Genomic DNA, 18,681 nt, shown 5'->3' with positions numbered 1-18,681 from the left:
ATTAATACATAAAATAGGGGACTTTGCTTGTGACCCAGTGCTTAAGAATGTGCCTTGCAATGCAGGGGATGCAGGTTTGATTCCTGCCGAGGGGCCAATAAACCTGTGCTGCAGTGAAAGATCCTGTGTGCTGAAACTAAGACCCACTGCAGGCTAGTAAATAAATATTTTTAAACAACACTTAGAAGAAGTATAGAAGAGATCTCTATACTTTATTGAGCTGTTCCTGACTTGGAACCTGCTCAGGATGACCTAGTTATTTAAGTGTGAGAATTGGGGTTCACAGACTCAATGAACATGAGTTTGAGCAGACTCCAGGAGATCATGATGGACAGGGAAGCCTGGCGTACTGCAGTCCATGGCATCGCCGAGAGTCGGACACGACTGAGCAACTGAATTGAACTGGGGTTCAAGTCCAGTTCTGTCTACACCGGTACCCTAAGTGTGGCTAATCTGAATGGAGATGTGCTTTGAGTATAAAATACACACCAGACTTCAAAGATCGTATGGAAGAAAGTAACATAGCTTATTAGTAATTTTTTAATATTAATTACCCGAGATAAATTGGGCTAAATAAAAACATTTCCTTTGCCTGTTTCTTTTTATGTACTTAGTTTTTCCTGTGGCTACTAGAACATTTAAAATGACAAGTGGCTCATGGGGCAGTGCTAGCCCACCCCAACGTGCTGTACTGTCTGATGACAGCAAAGTCAGAAGTATTCCATTGCAGCTGCCACTGGCAACCCCAGTTGGACGTAACTGTTTGCCTAACCATTCCTCAAATAGTTCTGCTCCAAACCCACACCCTGTGCTTTGGAGTCTTAATCTCTGGCCCTCCAGGGAAGTCCTAGTTCTGCTTTCTACCCGCCTTTGCCCCAGGGGTTCCTTTCCCAGTTCATCTTCCTTCTGGACTCATCTTTTATCATGTGACGTCTTCCTCGAACCACAGTCACACACCACTTTCCCAGACTTACTCTGTGTATATTATAACCTGCTCTGATTAGTCTTTTCTGCAGCCAAATTAATAACTGCACCAACCAACATGCTATGCAATTTAACTTCTACAAAATATTTTTTCTCAGCTACCATCTAATGTAATCCATACAACCTCTGATAGAAGAACTGTGGTTATTGTTATTGCTCTGATAATGGAGGCTCAGAGATGTTACTTGAAGGAGGACACACAGTTTGTCAAGGTCAGAGACTGAGCCTTCATTATTTCTGGGTCTTTAGTGCCTTGCACAATGCCTGCTACATGGTTGATGCTCAAAAAGTTCTTAGTGAATGCAACCCATTTGGATGGAAAGGGGCTGTCTCCAATGCAGTAGATCCCAAGTAACGTTAGGAGCACACTGATTGAAACCGCCCACCCTGGCCGGGCACCATAGTAACCATTTGCATGAGTTGTTTTATGACAGGAGATCCTGATAAGGAATACGGAACTAATAGGCCACCACCAACCTGAAGAGTTTGGGAAAGGTCGAAAGGAAAGACTGCATGTCCATCCCCTTCCCAGAATCCCTCTCGCTAGCATCCATCTTGGCTGAGCGATGCGTGCTGCCACCAGGAAAGACTCTGAATTAGAATGATTGGCCAAAGACCACCCGGAAACTAATCCCATCACCATAAAACCCGACACTGCGAGCCACACGGCAGAGCAGTTCTCCTGGGTTCCCTTACCCTCCTGCTCTCCACCCGGGTGCCCTGTCCCAATAAAATCTCTTGCTTTGTCAGCACATGTGTCTCCTCTGACAATTCATTTCTGAGTGTTAGACAAGAGCCTAGTTTCGGGCCCTGGAAGGGGTCCCCTTTCCTATAACAGTAAGAGTGTAAAGGGAAAGGGGAGCACGTTGGGTAGGTTCTAATCCTAGCCCGGTGACCTTATCCAAGGTCCTAATGCCTCCGTTTTCCCATTTCTCATCTGTAAAATGGGTTTTTGTGAGGATTTAAGTAAATTAATAAAACATATGGAAGTGCTTATTATTATTACTATCTTCAAATGGGATAATTCAACCTGCTTGGTGAAGTTGTTAAGAATAATGTGCCTGGTGCATTGTAAGAGCTTAATGAGTGGCAGCTCTTATAATCCAGTGTTTGGGTTTTTTTTTTTTTTTTTTAGAGAGCAGAATGCTTTTTACCCCCAAAGGAACATGTATTCATAAGTGAGGTAAAAGCTGAATTCATGTTAACTATGTCCTCTCTTCCAGGCGGCCCAGATTCCCTCAGGCTCCAAGGAACAGATAGAAAATCTCTCATTTAATACACCTCTATCATTTTACCATCAAGGAAACAGTCTAAGGCTGGGGATATAATTTTCTAAGGCCACCTGACAAATCAGCATCAAAATGGGAACTAGACTGCATGTCTGCGTCCCTCAGGCCACAATAAAAACCCTCGTGCTGTGCGCGTAGAAGTGACCTTATCTGGAAAAGCTGGAGAGGAGTGCTTCCCTGAGACCGACACCCTTTGCTGAATGTTGCCAAGGCCACCCCCGAGTGAGAGCAGAGATGGTGCCAGCCGAGTTCTCAGCCCTGGATTGAATGAGTGAAGCACGGTGTAAGCCTTTATCAGCTCCCACACCCCCATTCTGCCACTGCTGGGTGCTTCCTCCCTGCTCCCCTGCAGCTCCAGTCCCATTTCCCTCCAGCTCTCTTCCCCTAGTTCCCTTAGGAAACATCCCCCTCGCCCCCATTAAAGAATGGCTTACCCCACGCAGAGTCCAGCCTAGAAGGGGGATGCTCGGGTGGTGGTGGCCAGTATCGGTGCCTCACTCAGGCTTGGCGTGGCCACCAACCTACGGTTATTGTCCAAAGTAAGTAAGGGCAGGAAGTGCAGACTTCTAGATGGAGGGCCCAACAAGAAAACGTGCGACAACAGGATGCACAGAGCCACAGGAAACCCAGTTCCCCGTCTGCCTTCCCTCTGGGCAGATAGAAATCTCTTCTGGAGGCAGAGCTTCTGGCTTCTGGACAAGCCTTCCTCCAGGGCGAAGACTGGTCTGAAAGCCCCAGACAGAGAGAGACGCGTGGTGCTGCGCCGCGCCGCTGTTCCAGTTCCACCTCTGCCATGGCTGGTCATGTGACTTTGGGCAAGTCCCTCCAACTTCCTGAGCCCCTCTTCTCATTTGTGAAATGACAGTGACAAAACCTGTCCCGTTCTCCCTGGGAAAACCAAACTGCCTGACGATCCCCACCGCTCCCCCATCCCCAGCCCTCCCATGGCTTTTTAACCATGTCCATGGGGAGGCTATGATGGGGCACCAGTGCTTTCAAAGTGTACAGAGACTTCACGTCTGTGTGTTTGTTAGGAGGAGGAAAGGGTTCTTCTTTTTTTAATCAGTTGTGTCAATGGCGTTACAAATATTAGGTTTTGGTTTTCAAAACCATTTTGTGACCTGACTTTGTACACAGGTAATATTAAAAGAGAAACCACCTGATGTACGGTAGAAACCAACATAATATTGTAATTATCCTTCTATTAAAAATAATAAAGGGGGAAAAAAGAAAAAAATTGGGGGGGCGGGGAAGAGAAACAACCAACCAAGTGCTTTTCCCACCAAAGAAAAATGCTAAAGCCCCCAAACAACATGACTCTCTTTCCCCAGAGAGCATGTTCGCTCTGCAGCGGGTTTGCAGGACCTGGAGTTCTGACTTCTGCCGAGTGTCTGGGAAGAAAGCTTTGAGAGCCAGGAAGCTGCTCAGAAAAGATGCACCTGGGGGTTTTTCTGACCTGAACTGAAAGTGTGAAGTGAAAGAACATCACAGTCACAGCTGGCTCCTCTGTACTGCTGTGCTGAAAGCCCAAAGGCACTGGGGGTCACAGGTGAGTGAGCCGGGCCTGGCCTTTGATGGTGGCTGCTACTCCTGCAGTGAGAAGCTGAGATTGTAGACCGGCAGCAATCTTTTTTTTTTAATGTCAGACCACACTCCACCGCATGTGGGATCTTGGTTCCTTGACCAAGGATCGAACCTACACTCCCCGTGTTGGAAGGCAGAGTCTTAACCCCTGGCCCACTGGGGAAGTCCAGGAACCATCATTTTTTATCTCTGACTAGGAATGGAGAGGCCTGGGTTCCAGTCCCTGTTCTGCTACTGAGTGACTTTGGGCAGATCCTTTCTCCTATCTGGGTCTTTTCTCATCTTCAAAGAAAGTAGATTGCTGGGTCACTTCTTAGGTCTCCTCTGGGAAACTCACCATGTTGGATCCCAGTATCACACAGGCTTGGCAACCAGACCTCTCTGGATTCAACCAGCCCTAGATTCAATTCCAGCTCTGTACCTTGTGGGCAAGTTACTTCACCTTCCTGAGCCTCTGTTTCATTCACCTGTAAACCAGGAGAAACACTACCCATACCACACCATTGTGCAATCAAGTAATAGAAATTTACAAAATGTACAATGGCTTACAGTATGTGTCTAATGAAAGGCAGGAAATACTCAATAGAGTTAGTTTATAGAATTCTTACAGGATTCTGGGCTTGTTCAACTTTTGTCTGAGAACTTAGGCACTAGAAAGTTCTTCAGGACTTCCCTGATGGTTCAGTGGCTAAGAATCTGCCTGCCGATGCAGGGGACACAGGTTCAATCCCCAGTCCAGGAAGATCTCACATGTTGTAGGGCAGCTAAGCCTGTGAGCCACAACTACTGAGCCCATGCTCCACAACAAGAGAAGTCACCACAGTGAGAACCCCGAGCCCTGCGACAAAGAGTAGCCCCTGCTCGCTGCAACTAGAGAAAGCCCACGAGCAGCAACGAAGTGCAGCCAAAAATAAATAAATAAAATTTAAAAGAGAAAAGAAAGTTTTCCGTTCATCCTTAGGGGACACTGTTTTTGCGGGGAGGGGGGGAGGGAAACAAACCAACCTTGTTTGAGCTGCATAACTGATTCATTACTAATAGATTGCTTCCCAGCTGGCTGGGCTCTTGGCACTATACCCAACCATAGGAAGAATGTCATGGGGCTTTCCTTACCCCTTTCTTCTCCTAGCTTCCCTCTGTGCTTGGTAGCACTTGGTTGCAATTGCAACAAAGTTTTCTGGAGTTTTGGACTGTGGGCTATATTCCTTTGCCCAAATCTTATTTGTCTTTTCAGGTCCTATATCAAAAGTCACCTCCTCCAGGAAGCATTCTCTGGTTTCTTCTTATTGGTCTGCATGGATGAAACTACTGCAGGGATCACTGCCTGCCTTCCATTATTTGTGCCTATTCCTTGTATTGCTTCCTGGACTGTGAGTTTCTAATTTTGAGAATAGAATCTGGGTCAGGGAGCGGCAGCATCTTTGTATTCTATTCCTCCTTACAGCAAAAAGAGTCTGCAGTAGATTCTTGGTGGAGATCCTCTCATGAAGGGCCTGAACTAAGCAAAGCAGCCCGATGGAGCTGGAACTCAGCCCACATAAGCAAGGCAATTCAATGGCCCCCAAGCCACTGCTCCACATTCCAAAGCCACAGCAGATATTGCCCATTGCTCCCAATCTTCCTGTGCCCTAAGCCTCACTGTCAGCTTCTCACCATAGTGCTTCTGGCCCACAGATCCAGGCTTCCGGAAAGAGGTGGGAACCACAAGCAGCAGGTCAAAAGCAGAAAGTTAACTAGAAGGTTGGTAACTGCCCAGGCTCTTTAACCTTATAAACAGACCACCAGGATAGTCATTCCTAAAATGGATTTGGCCGTGGAGGTGGGATGGCATGTGGAGGAAGGAACTTATAATTTCTCCAATGATATGAATCAGAGGAGAAGGTTGTTGATGGGAGGCAGAGTATAGAAACTGCCCTAGGACTCCCCTGGGGGTCCAGTGGTTAAAAATCTGCCTGCCAATGCAGGGGACCTGGGTTCAATCCCTGGTCCGGGAAGATTCCACATGGCCTGGGACAACTAAGCCACAACTACCGAGGCCTGAGTGCTGCAACTACTAAAGCCTGTGCCCTCTTGAGCCTGCGCTCTGCAGCAAGAGAAGCCACCGCGACGAGAAACCCCTGCACTGGAATCAGAGAGTAGCCCCCACACGCCGAAAACGGAGAAAGCCCGTCAGCAGCAATGAAGACCCAGTGCAGCCAAAAATAAATAAAAATTTTTTTTTTAAGAGGACAGATACAAAGAGCTGCAAAGGGGTTATTTTCCAAGCTGATTTCTCTAGTATATTCCTCCTGGATTTCCAGCCCTTGAGCACAGGGCCCTGGTAAAAAGTAGGCTCTTATATATCTTAAAATCAACTTACTGAATGAATGAATGAATGCCTATTAGAAAAAAAGCAGGTTTCTTCAGATTCGCATCTTTCCTTTCCCCTCAGCTGCCAGGAAGCTCCGAGTTGAATGCAATACAGGCCAGCAGTGCTGGGTCATTCAAGATTGGTTCCTCGTTTACTTGTTGGTCCTTTTTGTGGTTTCCAGGGCTTTGCTTCTATTTCCACTGCCCTAATTCATAACACAGGCCACCTCCAGTCCTTTTAGGAAAGAATTTGTAATTTACAGAATTGGGCAAAAGATTATTGAGGTCTCCTTGATAATTCCTTTCTCAAATGCCTATTGGTTGTGGAAGAAACCCAGTCCCCATGAGCCTGCCTTGTGGGGCTGAAGGGTTCTCTCCTGAGTCTGCTATCTACACGTCATTTATCATCCCCACCCAGGGGTCCGCAGAGTTACTTCCTGCTATCTGGGCACTTATTCTCCCTGGATCTTCCTTCCTCATCCATCTGTATCATCTCCAGCCTTTCTTCCAGGAGGAATTGAGCTACATGAAGCCTGAGGCCTCTTTCCACTGTAGTGAAGGTTAAATGTCAAGACTTTGGAATGAATCATTGTAGGATTCAAATCCCAGCTCTGCCACTGATGGGCTGTGTGACCTTAGGGCAAGTTACTCAAACTCTCTGAGCCCCAGTTTCTTCATCTGTAACCGGGGAAATTAATACCTGCATTCTTTTTTTAAAAACTGTTCACAAGTTTATTACTGAGTTGCAAAAATATTTCCCCTGTAATACCTGCATGCTTGACGTCCAGATGAGATAATTATTTAAAATGAGCAATAGCTTGGCTGCCGAACTGAAAGGTAGAGTGTGAGTATCATGTAGTAGAAAGAAAAGGACTCCAAGTTAGGAAGCAGATACTCTGGGATTGAACCTGGCACGGAAAGTGAAAGAAAGTGAAAGTGTTAGTTGCTCAGTTGTGTCCGACTCTTTGCAACCCCATGGGCTGTAGCCCGCCAGGCTCCTCTGTCCATGGCATTCTCCAGACAAGAATACTGGACTGGATTGCCTTGCCCTTCTCCAGGGGATCTTCCTGACCCAGGAACTGAACTCAGGTCTCCTGCATTGCAGGCATTTTCGTTACCATCTGAGCTACTGAAGCTGACTCTGGGACTGGTAGTTCTATGGAGAAGTCACTAACTCTGTGTGGTCCCTGAACTGCCTTATGAAAAGAAGATTGGAGGATAGCAGTCATGGGCCTTTGTATTGTAGTACCGCCCTCTCTTTGATATCTCATTTAAACCTGATCTTACTTTCTGAATTTTATAGATGAAGAAATTGGGGTCCAAGGATGCTAAGAGACTGGCTGGGGGTTCAGAAATCTGTGCTTTTATTCATTCCTCTGAAGACCCAGGGTCCTCTCTCATTGTTTACATTCTTTACAGCTTCCAAACCATTACTCAGTAAATTAACTAATCTGAAATCTACCCGCAGGACAATTTTGTTGAGTCTTTTCAATACCTTCTTTTCAACTACCTTCAGTTCAGTTCAGTTCAGTTCAGTTGCTCAGTCATGTCCGACTCTTCATGACCCCACGGACTGGAGCACGCCAGGCCTCCCTGTCCATCACCAACTCCCGGAGCTTACTCAAACTCATGTCCATTGAGTCGGTGATGCCATCCAACCATCTCATCCTCTGTCGTCCCCTTCTCCTCCTGCCTTCAACTACCTTACACTCCAGCAACTTCCCTTTCAGAGAATGGACCCATAAGGCCCACATTCAGAGTATGTTTTATTTGACAGTTTGCACAGCAGGGGAGGGCTCCTAGCCATTATATGAGGCAGGTGGCATTCCTTGAGGAAATAGGTTCAGAAAGGGCAAGGCCTTTGCCCCCAATTTACGGCAAGTGGCCGGCCAAGCCAGGACTTGAGCCTTTGTGTTCTGACCAAGTCACGTTGACAAAGGGCAGGATCTAATGCGCGACTCTGCCCAGGTGACACCAGACATGGCAGTCTTTTGTCTTTAATCCCAGGAGCAAATCACATCTCTTTTCTCTTTTAGTCTTTTTCCTCTTCTGATCGGTTTCACTCAGTCATGCCTCCATTGCTAGCATTCTCTGGCCTAGATTTTAGTCCTGTCCCCATCAGCCTGGTGAAGGCCCGGTCTCATCTCTTCACCCCAACAGATCTGCCAGACAGGCTGAGATCCAGCCCTGGCTCAGCCGACTATTAGCTTTGCGCCCTCAGATAAAGTCACTTACTTCGTTCACTTCTTTCCCTCAGTTTCCTCATCTGTAAAATGGGAATAACATATAGTATATATTTCTTCAGTGACGGTGAAGCAAGAGAACTAGCTGAGATAACATCATGCTTAGTACAATGCCTGGCACAGAGTTCACCTGCCGCCGACGGCAGGCTTTACGTGTACCTATAAGGTGTATACATAGTGTAACTGTCTCCTCTCTTTCTCAAGTTCTTTGTTAGTTGGCAGTGAATATGGATGACAGTGCCGTGGCTGCTATGCCCTTGGGCTGTATGGGTACAGAGGGGTGGTTCCTGGGAGACAGGAACAAGAGGTGGGTCAATGTTAAGAGAGCAGAGGGAGAAGATCCTATTTCCATTCAGAAGTTTTGGAACTGAGTGAACAGGAAGCTGAGAGTGTGCCTGGGAGCCTGGTGGGTTATTAACCAGGCTAGGGCAAAGAAGTCAGCCTAGGGACTTCCCTGGGGGTCCAGTGGCCAAGACTCCATGCTGCGATGAAGATCGAAGATCTTGTATGCCACAGCTAAGACCCTGTGCAGCCAAATAAATATTTTTCAAAAAAGAAGCAGCAGCAGCCAGCACCCATCAGCCTGCAGTTATGGGGAGAGCCCTGGGCTAATGAGACAGGAGTCTGGATTCCAATCCAAATTTTGAGTAGAACTGTTGTGTAGCAACCTCAGGCAAAACAGTCCCCTTTTCAGAATGTCCATCTGCACCAGGAAAGATCTCAAAAGCCTTCTCATTTAGTCCTTTCAATTTGTGAGTTGTGCAATTAACCTTGTGGGCTGCGGCAGGGCAGGGTGGAGGCGGAGAGTGGGTGAGGGAATCTGTCAGGTTGCAAAAGAGCTCAAGTGAGAAAGACTCAAGCAACAGTTCTCAAACGCTGTGGGCTCAGCACCCCTTTACCATCTCGAAAGTTGCCCAGATCCTCAAGGGCTTTCCTTGATACAGGTTACGTCTTTCAAACAGTGACTGGTTAGAAATTAAAGCTGACAACTTAAAAATGATATTTAATCGACCTGTTCCGTGTGAAAGAGATAATGTGTTTTTAATGCCAATAATTCTGGGGGGCAGATCTCTTTGCTGCCTAGCAGCTGGAGTCTCATCTCTGCTTCTGCGTTCAGTCTGTTGTGCCCTATCACTGTGGTTAAAGTGTATGAGGAAAGGGGGTTTGTCGCTGTCCCCTGGAGCTTCCTTTGTGGCAGGCACTACGTGGAGGCCTCCTACCTGCACGCCCTCTCTCCTTCATCCTGCCAACTCCTCTTGTGGATAAGTTGTCTTATTTTCACTGTCTTAGGGAGCCTAGGGGGCTGCCGTCTATGGGGTCACACAGAGTCGGACATGACCGAAGTGACTTAGCAACAGCAGCAGCAGAGATCAGGAAAGTGAGGTTCAGCTGGAGGAATCTGCCCAAGGTCAGACGGCTTGTAAGTGGCAGGGTCAGAACTCAAAGCCAGGATGCTATGTTCCACTTGGCGCCGGAACCCGTCCATGAAGACCAGGTCGGCCTGTCTAGAGAGGGGCGGAGGTCTTTCTCACACTCCAGGTAACAGTCTCTTCCCTGGTGTCCTTTTCTGCCTTCCCTCCTCAGACTGCTTCCTCTAACCAAGGCCTGTCACACCACCGCTAGGGCCAGGGCGCTGGAATGTCAGCTCCAAGAGGGCCGGGGCTCATCGCCCGGTTTGCTTCGTGCTGTGTCTTGGGGGCCTTAGACCTCCCCGGCTCACGGAAGCTGCTCAAGGAGTGTTTGTCAGATGAACTGGTTGAAGGAGTTCTCTGACACTTGTGAAAATCCCCAAGGAGGGTTCCCTTCTTCAAGATGCTCAGAGCAGGGACTTCCCTGGGGATCCAGTGGCTAAGAAACCACCTTCCAATGCAGGGGACATGGGCTCCATCCCTGGTCTGGAAGGATCCCACATGCAGGAGGATCCCACATGGGGGGCAGATATACCCCCCAAAATTATTGGCATGAAAAACACATTATCTCTTTCACATGTAATATCACATTAAATATCATTTTTAAGTTGTCATCAATGAAGTCTGTGAGCCGCTACTACTGAGCCTGGGTACCTAGAGGCCTTGCTCCACCATGCAACAAAGGAAGCCACCGCAGAAAGAAGCCCACACACCACAACTAGAGAAGTGAAGCTGAGCACAGCAAGGAAGACCCAGCCCAGCCAAAAATAAATTAATAAAGAAAAAGCTAAAAAAAAAAAAAAATTCCCGCATAGATACAACCGATCCTTTTAAGTGGGAAAAAATGGACGATATATCAGCAAGAAGGGCATGCCTGGCTTAACATTTCAAAAATGCCTTGCTAAGGATCCTGACCTGCCTGCCTAGCTCGTACCTGCCAGAGTGGGATCCCAGGGTGGAGGGACTCTACCTTAATATGGCAGTGGACTGGGCACTGGACTCTGCTTGTAAATGCAGTCACTCTGCGCAATAAGGTGTGCAGGGTGGTTCTGTTCTCATGCCTCTCATTTACAGGCAAGGAGACAGAAGCACACGGAGATAAACTGACTTGCCTGAGGTCGTACAGAGAGCAGAGGCCGACTGGAACCCAGGTCCAGGTCCATCAGCCTCATACCTCCTGCTCAGTGGGGTCCTGTACCTTTCTCCTAGGGATCTGTCCTTGGAGGGGAGGGGGTGGTTCTTCAAATACTGTAAGTACATACATAGCCTTCCCTGTTTCCTACTTTAGCAGATCCTAGAGTTCAGAGACTCAAGAAAGGCACCTTGGCAGGCTGTCTGAAACATGTGCCTTAGTTCTGGCCCTACAGGGAGCACCTCTGTGATTCAGGGCATCACTTTGATTCTGTGCTTTTTAGCTTCATTTTCATTTATTCATGTATTTTTGGCCACGTTGGGTCTTCATCGCAGTACACAGGCTCCCTCTGGTTGTGCACAGGCTCGATAGTCGTGGTGCACAGGCTTAGCTGCCCCAAGGCACGTGGAATCTTCCCTGACCAGGGATGGAACCCGTGTCCCCTGCAATGACAGGCAGATTCGTAACCACTGGACCACCAGGAAAGTCTCTAGCCTCATCTTCACAGTAGGAACTAAAGTTCTATCGTCCTCTTTCAAAGAAAACCCACTACAGAAAATTTTAGGAATTCAATCATTAGGGCGTCCCTGGTGGCCCAGGTGCTAAAGAATCCGCCTGCGCTGCAGGAGACCCGGGTTCAACTGAACCCAGGTTCAGTCCCTGGGTTGGGAAGATCCCCTGGAGAAAGGAATGGCAACCCACTCCAGTATTCTTTCCTGGAGAATCCCACAGACAGAGGAGCCTGGTGGGCTACGGTCCATGGGGTCGCAGAGTCAGACACGACCTAGAGGCTAAATCACCACCACCAATCGGTGCAGTGTAAATGCCTGGCAAGAGGGTATGGCTCCCCTTACCCTTGGGGGCACTTGCTGCTGGTGAAAGCTTGGTCAGGAGTCCCTGGGAAGCCTGGTGAGGGGAGTGGATGGATTTGGGAGCATTGTTAAAACTGTTAATTACACCTGGAAGAGGGTGGTTACCCTTTCCACCTGCAAAGTATTCTCTGTAGGACAAGCAAGGCGTTGTAACCCCAGGGTGCAGAAAGGCCATTAAAATATGCTGAGGGCTCTTTACGTGGTGGCTTCTCTGCACAGCAGAGAGTGGGAAAAGGTTAACCGCGTGTGGTGAGTATTCTGAATCCCCCTGTGGTTTCTTTGCAGGCTGTTCTGCCTCTTCCTGGCTTGCTCAGATCCCAGAGGGTGGGGTCCCTCCCTAATCTTGATTCTGGTTGTTTCTAGGGTTGCAGCAGCCCGGGAGGGGGTTACAGTTCAGGCTGGTCCTGGCTCAGAGGCGGCAGTGGTGGGGCAATGATGCGGAGAGCCCTGGAGGCTCAGCCCTTGAAACACACCAGTGATCATGACAAAGATAGAAAGTAACATGGAATGAGTGCTTACTGTACACTGTGGGCCAGACCCCAAGCTACACACTTTCCACCTAACGCCTGCATTCTACAGGACATGCCAGTGAGGGAACTGGTATGACTTCCATCGTAGAATTGAGGGAACTGGCCCCAGCAAAGAGGCTCTGTTGTCTGTAGGACTTCAGGCCACCAAGATCTGTGAGCGGTGACAGAGTGGCTAGAGGGTCACCAGGGTGGCTGGACAGGGGCTGGTGATAAATTAAACTCAGAGTGGGTACTCAAAGCCACGGAGAGATGAGAGGCCAGCGATCTGGGAGTTAACCCTTACGGGCGCTCCAAGATAGCCCTTTATGATAAAGCACGTTCATGTGCTTTGGGGAATCTGTCTGGCTTCTGGCCTCTGTGGCCGTGAAGAGGAAAGTACGGTAGCATTTCTGGCCTGGGATCTGGGATAGATCCAACAAGACTGATTCCTTCAGTAACTTGAACGGTAACCTGGATTTCTACCTCCTGCTTCTGTGAAGAGAGGTGATTAGCAGGTAAGAATCCACTCAGAAGCTTCCCGAGTGGCTCAGAGATTAAAGTGTCTGCCTGCAATGCGGGAGAACTGGGTTTGATCCCTGAGTCGGGAAGATTCCCCTGGAGAAGGAAATGGCAGCCCACTCCAGTGTTCTTGCCTGGAGAATCCCATGGATGGAGGAGCCTGGTGGGCTACAGTCCATGGGGTCGCAAAGAGTCAGACAGGACTGAGCAACTTCACTTCACTTCACTTCACTTCAGATAGAGGTTTAAGAGACAGTCCTGACTCACAGATGTGAGTTCTGATTCCGCCTTTTGTGAAATCTGTGGTCTCCTGGGCAAATTACCTCACTATCCTGAGCCTCAGTGTCCTCACCTGTAGGATGGGGATAATGAAATTATCTCCGCTCGGGGCTGATGGTGAAGACTGAGTGGGGTGGTCGTATGTACAAAATGCATAGCAAGTTGCCTGGCTGGTGCTTAATAAATCCTCGTAAACGTTGGCTTTTTTTTTTGGCTGTGCTGGGTCTTCGTTGCTGCATTCGGACTTTCTCTAGTTTCGGTGCGAAGGCTTCTTGTTGCGGCGGCTTCTCTTGCGGCGGAGCCCAGGCTCTAGAGCGCGGGCTCAGGGGTTGTGGCGCACGGGCTAGGTTGTCCTGCGGCATGTGGCATCTTCTCAGACCAGGGACCGAACCCACGTCCCCTGCGCTGGCAGGCAGATTCCTAACCGCTGGACCACCAGGGAAGTTCAGTATAAGCTATTAATGTTTATTGCTCTTGTGTGCATTTTCTCTGCCAGGTTACTTAAGGATCATATCCAAAATTTAAAGAGAGAAATAGAATGAGGTGACTGGACTACACCATCTTTCATCTCTTCTGACGCAGGAACTATTTCACAGTAATATATAATTTTACAAACCCCAATGAGAATTATATGGACTGTGTCATAATTTTCTTTTTTGTGTGTGTGTGTCATAATTTTCTATGGTCCATGAAAAAGCAAGTGTTTTAAGTCAAAGGTATTGTTTGTAATGTGTCTTATTTCCAAAATTTCCTTAACATTTATTTAACTTATATGCCTAATATGTAAAAACAAATGTTTATCTCTCCACGCTTTGCAGTGACCCATGTGCTTGATTTACTTTAAATTCATGACCGAAGAAAATGCATGGTGGCTGAACAAATTTTAAAATGATGTTTTATGGAGGGACCAAATGGACATTAAAATAGACTGACAGGGAGAATTCCTTGGTGGTCCAGTGGTTATGACTTGGCACTCTTACTGCCAGGGGTCCTGGTTCAATCCCTAGTCTGAGAACTGAGATTCCCAAAAGCCTTGAAGGATCATTTACGTGAGTTGAGGTTTTGCGTTCTTGCATCTGATTGCTTAAAAAGCTGAATTGTAGCTTTTAAAAACAATGTTATGCTTGTTGTATGGTAAGATTTTTAGCTCTCAGGTCCCTATGTATAAGCACCTCTCTGCATATGCCTTGCAGGTATACATCACTTTTCTGTGCAACACAGAAAAATAAAAAGTACATGTTGTTTTTTCTTTTTAACCATCTTTGACATTTCATAACAGAGTTTTCCTGGTAAGCCATGTAAGGAATTTGATCAGATAAACGCAAATGATAAGTCTGGAGGCAAATCTGTGAAGTCATTATCTTCCTTCTTCTACTTCCTTGTTTATGCAGCCTCAGAGTTCCCTTTGCTTCCTTTCTTTTTCTTTTTAAAAACAATGTATGTATTTATTTGGCTCCATTGGGTCTTGGTTGCAGTTCGGAGGATCTTTGTTGCGGTGCGCTGACCCTCCAGCTGTGGCAAGCTGGCTTACCGACCAGGGATCGAACCCCAGGTCCCCTGCACTACAAGGTGGATTCTTCACCACTGGACCACCAGGGAAGTCCCTGATTCCTTTCTTTAATCATTGGTTCACTAGAGGTATAAATTAAACAACATAAGATGAAGATCAGTGTAAGACCATGTATTAGCCAAAGCCACTCCAGTGGTCAAAAGATGAACCGCCCGGTTGGAAGTCATGAGAGTATCATTTGTTTGATCACCACTAACTATTGCTTTTGATTCTTCCATTTATTTTATTAAAAAAATTTTTTTTTGGCTGTGCCATGTGGCTTGTGGGATCTTAGTTTCCCAACCAGGGATCGAACCCAGGTGCCTGGCAGTGAGAGTGCTGAGTCCTAACCACTGGAATTCCCAATCCTTCCATTTATCTTAAGAAGTTCTCACATTGAGAAAAATGTCTTTTAAATGGCAAAACAATTATTCACTAATTTTTTTTTTAATGGAAATGTTCTAATAATGTGAACCTTCTGGAATAGCTTCTTCCTTGTTGGGATAAGCTGGTGGAAAACAGTGGAAAGACAGACCTGGGCTTGACTCTCATCTCCGCCATTTACCTGCTGGGTCTGAGCCTTGGCAGCCTCACCTGTGCAGTGGGTGTTATATGACGACTCAGAGACAGTCCATGGAGCTCCAATCCCTGCTTTTGGCTTCGTCAGATTCCCCAGGATCCAGACACATCCCCAGAGACCCATAAAGGATGGACTCGTTGCGTTCTGACAGAGGCAACACTGAATGCAGCTGTGATTCTCAAAGAGGAACTTTGGGGTGGCCCCAACCCCCCAGGAGAGGAAGGCGGGGGGACTTTGGTGGGAGAGGCTGCCTCTGTCTTGCTGGGTGAATGGATCCGGGGCCTCCCCTCTGGGGGCGTCAGCAGCTGGGGGAGGAGAAGAGAAGCAGCAAAACCCACAGGATGCCCGACCTACCCACGCGGTCACCCGCTTGAACGTAATACTCACAGCTTTCCCTCCCATGCTGGGTATGATGACGCTGGGGAGGCTCCTCCCGCCTGACCTACCCCGTCTATCTGCCCTGGTCTGCCATTTTCCTTCCTTTGGGGGTCTTCGCTGCCTGAGGTGGGGGGCAGGACACCCTGCAGACCCTATCTCTCCAGAATATGATGGGAAAACGGAACAAAGGTCTTGTCCTTTTCTGCTGGAGGAGGGCTGACCCTGGGGCCTGCCTTGCACCTTAGTGCTTAGGAGGCACTTTCCACATCTGTTCTCCTGTCTGATTCTCACCACAATGTACCGCAGTTCCGGATTCAGATAGACCTGGGTTTAGGTCTTTGCTTTGCCACGTGACCAGCCGTGTGAACTTGGGCAAGGCTTTATGCCTGGGTGAATTTCAGTTTCTCACCTCTCAAATGTGGGTAGCGATAGCATCTCCCTCACAGACTGCTGTGAGAATTGAAAAAGGTAAGACTGCGGGTCTAGCAGAGCTCCAGCACGTTGTACTAGAATGCTCAGTAAACGTTGCTGTTGTTCAGTCGCTCAGTCCTGTCTGTCTCTTGGTGACCCCATGGACTGCAGCACGCCAGGCCTCCCTGTCCTTCACCAACTCCTGGAGTTTACTCAAACTCATGTCCGTTGAGTCGGTGATGCCATCCAGCCATCTCATCCTCTGTCGTCCCCTTCTTCTGCCCTCAATCTTTCCCAGCATCAGGGTCTTTTCCAATGAGTTGGCTCTTCACATCAGGTGACTTCAGAAAACACACAAGCACTCCTTTGAGGTGGGTAGGTAATCCTACCATAGCTTCATTTTTAGAGTTGAAGAGATTGAGGTTTGCGAAGGAGATGTGAGTCAGCCAAGGTCGTCTGGCTGATTGGTGAGGGAGACTTGGGTCCTCCACTGAACCTTAGGTTCAGTGATCGACAGCACAGCTTTGGAGCCCACGGCGCAGGACTTGACCCTGGCTCTTCTTCTCCTTGGCCATGTGACCTTGAGTGACTCCCCATTGCTCTTGAGGCTTGGTTTTCCTTCTCTATAAGGTAATGCAACCTATTTCCCTTCAAAGAGTGCCCTTGGTGTCTCCCGGCTCGGGGACTTTTTGCAGGGGCAGGGGCAGAAAGCAGAAGCTGTTTGAAGAAAGCCCTTCTTCCTGTCCTTTGTAAAAAAAAAAATACCTAAGCTCAGTGAGAAGGTTAAGCTCGTGTCCCATGGGTGGAGAGAGAAGAGCCTGCACCTGCGATCGAAGGCCAAGGAAAAAGGAGGTGCCCCCACACAGGGAAAGCACCCGAGGTCACGAGTCCTGTGAGTGCTGGGGGCCTGGAAGTACCTTGGGGCGATGGCAGGACCTCTGGGGGAAGTTGCCGGGTGGCATACCCTGGAGGGTGAACCCAAGACACAGGGCATTCCAGCCTTGGCAAAGAATCTGGGCTCCAGGCATACAGGGGAAAGGAGGAGGGCTGGACTTCAGGGGATCAAACCCCTTTGGACAGGGGGTGTTCATCATAGGAGGAGCCCAGGCGGCTTCTCTCACTCTGTGCTCGTAAGTGACCCTAAGGGTGAGGAGTAGGGGAGGGGACAGCTCACCTCACACTGAGATGCACTTTCTGACTTGCTCAGTAGGATGGGGGCTTGGAGTCCTATTGAATGTGCTTTAGTAAGAATGTATAAAAGAACCTTTTATGAACATCTGAGATCAGGGAGAAAGATGAAGAGATGCGACAAGATGAGGAGGGAAGAGAAAAGACTGGCACCAAGGGCTCCGCTCAGCTGAACTGGGCTGTTTTCCACCTTGTGTGTGTGCTATGCTCAGTCACATCTGACTCCTCTGTCCATGGAACTTTCTAGGCAAGAAGGCTGGAGTGGGTTGCCATTCCCCTCCTCAGGGGATCTTCCTGACCCAGGGAACCTGGGTCTTCTGCATGAGGGCAGATTGTTTACCATCTGAGCCACCAGGGAAGCCCCCTTCCCACCGTAATCTGACCTTAACCCACCAAAGGGTAAAGGAAGTGCGTCATTGATAGAAGTGGATGCTTGGGCTCAGGGCAGGTCAGGGATCACCTCTAGGTGAGCCAGAAGGTGGTTACAGAGCTGGGGCCAGTGTTGTCAGGGTGCCACCTCCCAGGGTCTCCCCCAGTTCCTCCGCAGCCCCTCCTCCACCTCATCCTGGTCTTCATGCCCTGAAGGTGTCTACATGCTACCCATTCTAGGGGAAAGCAGCCCCACAGCCGCATTCATCCTCATCTCTAGTCCAGGGCCAGGGTGCATGGGGTGAAGGTCAGAATCTCCACCTCAGCCACTCCCTGAGCCCAGCACACGTGCCGACTGCAGCGCTGGCATCATCTCATCAACCCTCCCACGAGCCTGTGAGTGATGGTCTCGGGTCTGAATTTCTCAGAAAAGGAAGCTGAGCTGGGGAGAAGTGGGGTGATTTGTCTGAGGCCGCACGACTGAAGCAACTTAGCAGCAGCAGCAGCAGGGTTAGTAGAGGCAGCACTGGGGTTCACACTCAGGCACTGACTCCGGGGTACACTTGTCAGCCCTACTGTTTGCTGAGTGGAACCTCCAGCGAAGTGGATCTCTGGCCTCCTGGGTCTAGAGTGGACCAGACCACACTACACTGCTGGGATGCCCCCCGGGCAAGCTGGGTCTTTCTGTGCGTCAGTTTCCCCATCTGTACAATGGAAGCCAGGACTCATCAGATGATTTCCAAGATCTCTTCTGGCCCTAGTCTTTTTTTTCCTTCTTGGCCCATGATCTCCTATTTAAGCCTACTCCTTGTAAGGCAGGAGAGCCTAGTGGCTGAAGTGTGCGGGGAGCCAGAATGCCTAAGTTCAAGCCCAGCGCTCTCATTTAATGCCCACGTGACTTCAGGTGAGTCACTGAGCCCCGTCTGTAAAGTGGGGAATGATAATAGCACCAGTGGCAGACTGTTGTGAGGATTAAATAAAATTAAACCACGAAAGGTCCTTGGAGCAGTCCCTGGCACACAGCGAGGCTCTCTAAG

General features: G+C 48.6%; 2 protein-coding genes across 40 annotated transcripts in view; one reads left to right on the top strand and one right to left on the bottom strand.

Annotated features, from left to right (window-relative positions):
- CNR2 (cannabinoid receptor 2) overlaps nt 1-18,681 on the bottom strand; it is a 36,517-nt gene that overhangs the window by 17,103 nt on the left and 733 nt on the right. For 8 of the 37 annotated variants that reach the window (XM_069578960.1, XM_069578955.1, XM_069578975.1 and 5 more), the window contains one exon: nt 6,217-6,441. The exons of 13 other annotated variants lie outside the window; for them this stretch is intronic. The gene's annotated coding sequence lies outside the window, so the exon portion shown is untranslated. Of the gene's footprint in view, nt 1-1,461; nt 1,558-2,707; nt 3,082-3,729; nt 3,864-6,216; nt 6,442-6,975; nt 7,115-18,220; nt 18,349-18,681 lie in introns of those variants that run through there. 16 more of the 37 variants (XM_069578969.1, XM_069578944.1, XM_069578967.1 and 13 more) reach the window with 11 other exon arrangements.
- The window catches only part of LOC138434374 (protein SET-like), a 35,163-nt gene continuing 33,251 nt past the window's right edge, over nt 16,770-18,681 (top strand). Inside the window, exon 1 of one of the 3 annotated variants that reach the window (XM_069578980.1) lies at nt 16,770-16,979. The gene's annotated coding sequence lies outside the window, so the exon portion shown is untranslated. The remainder of the gene's footprint in view (nt 16,980-18,681) is intronic. The other 2 variants (XM_069578981.1, XM_069578982.1) reach the window with 2 other exon arrangements.

The sequence above is a fragment of the Ovis canadensis genome, chromosome 2 (genome assembly GCF_042477335.2).
Source record: "Ovis canadensis isolate MfBH-ARS-UI-01 breed Bighorn chromosome 2, ARS-UI_OviCan_v2, whole genome shotgun sequence".
NCBI classification, from domain to species: domain Eukaryota; kingdom Metazoa; phylum Chordata; class Mammalia; order Artiodactyla; family Bovidae; genus Ovis; species Ovis canadensis.
This window is presented reverse-complemented; position numbering and strand designations above follow the sequence as displayed.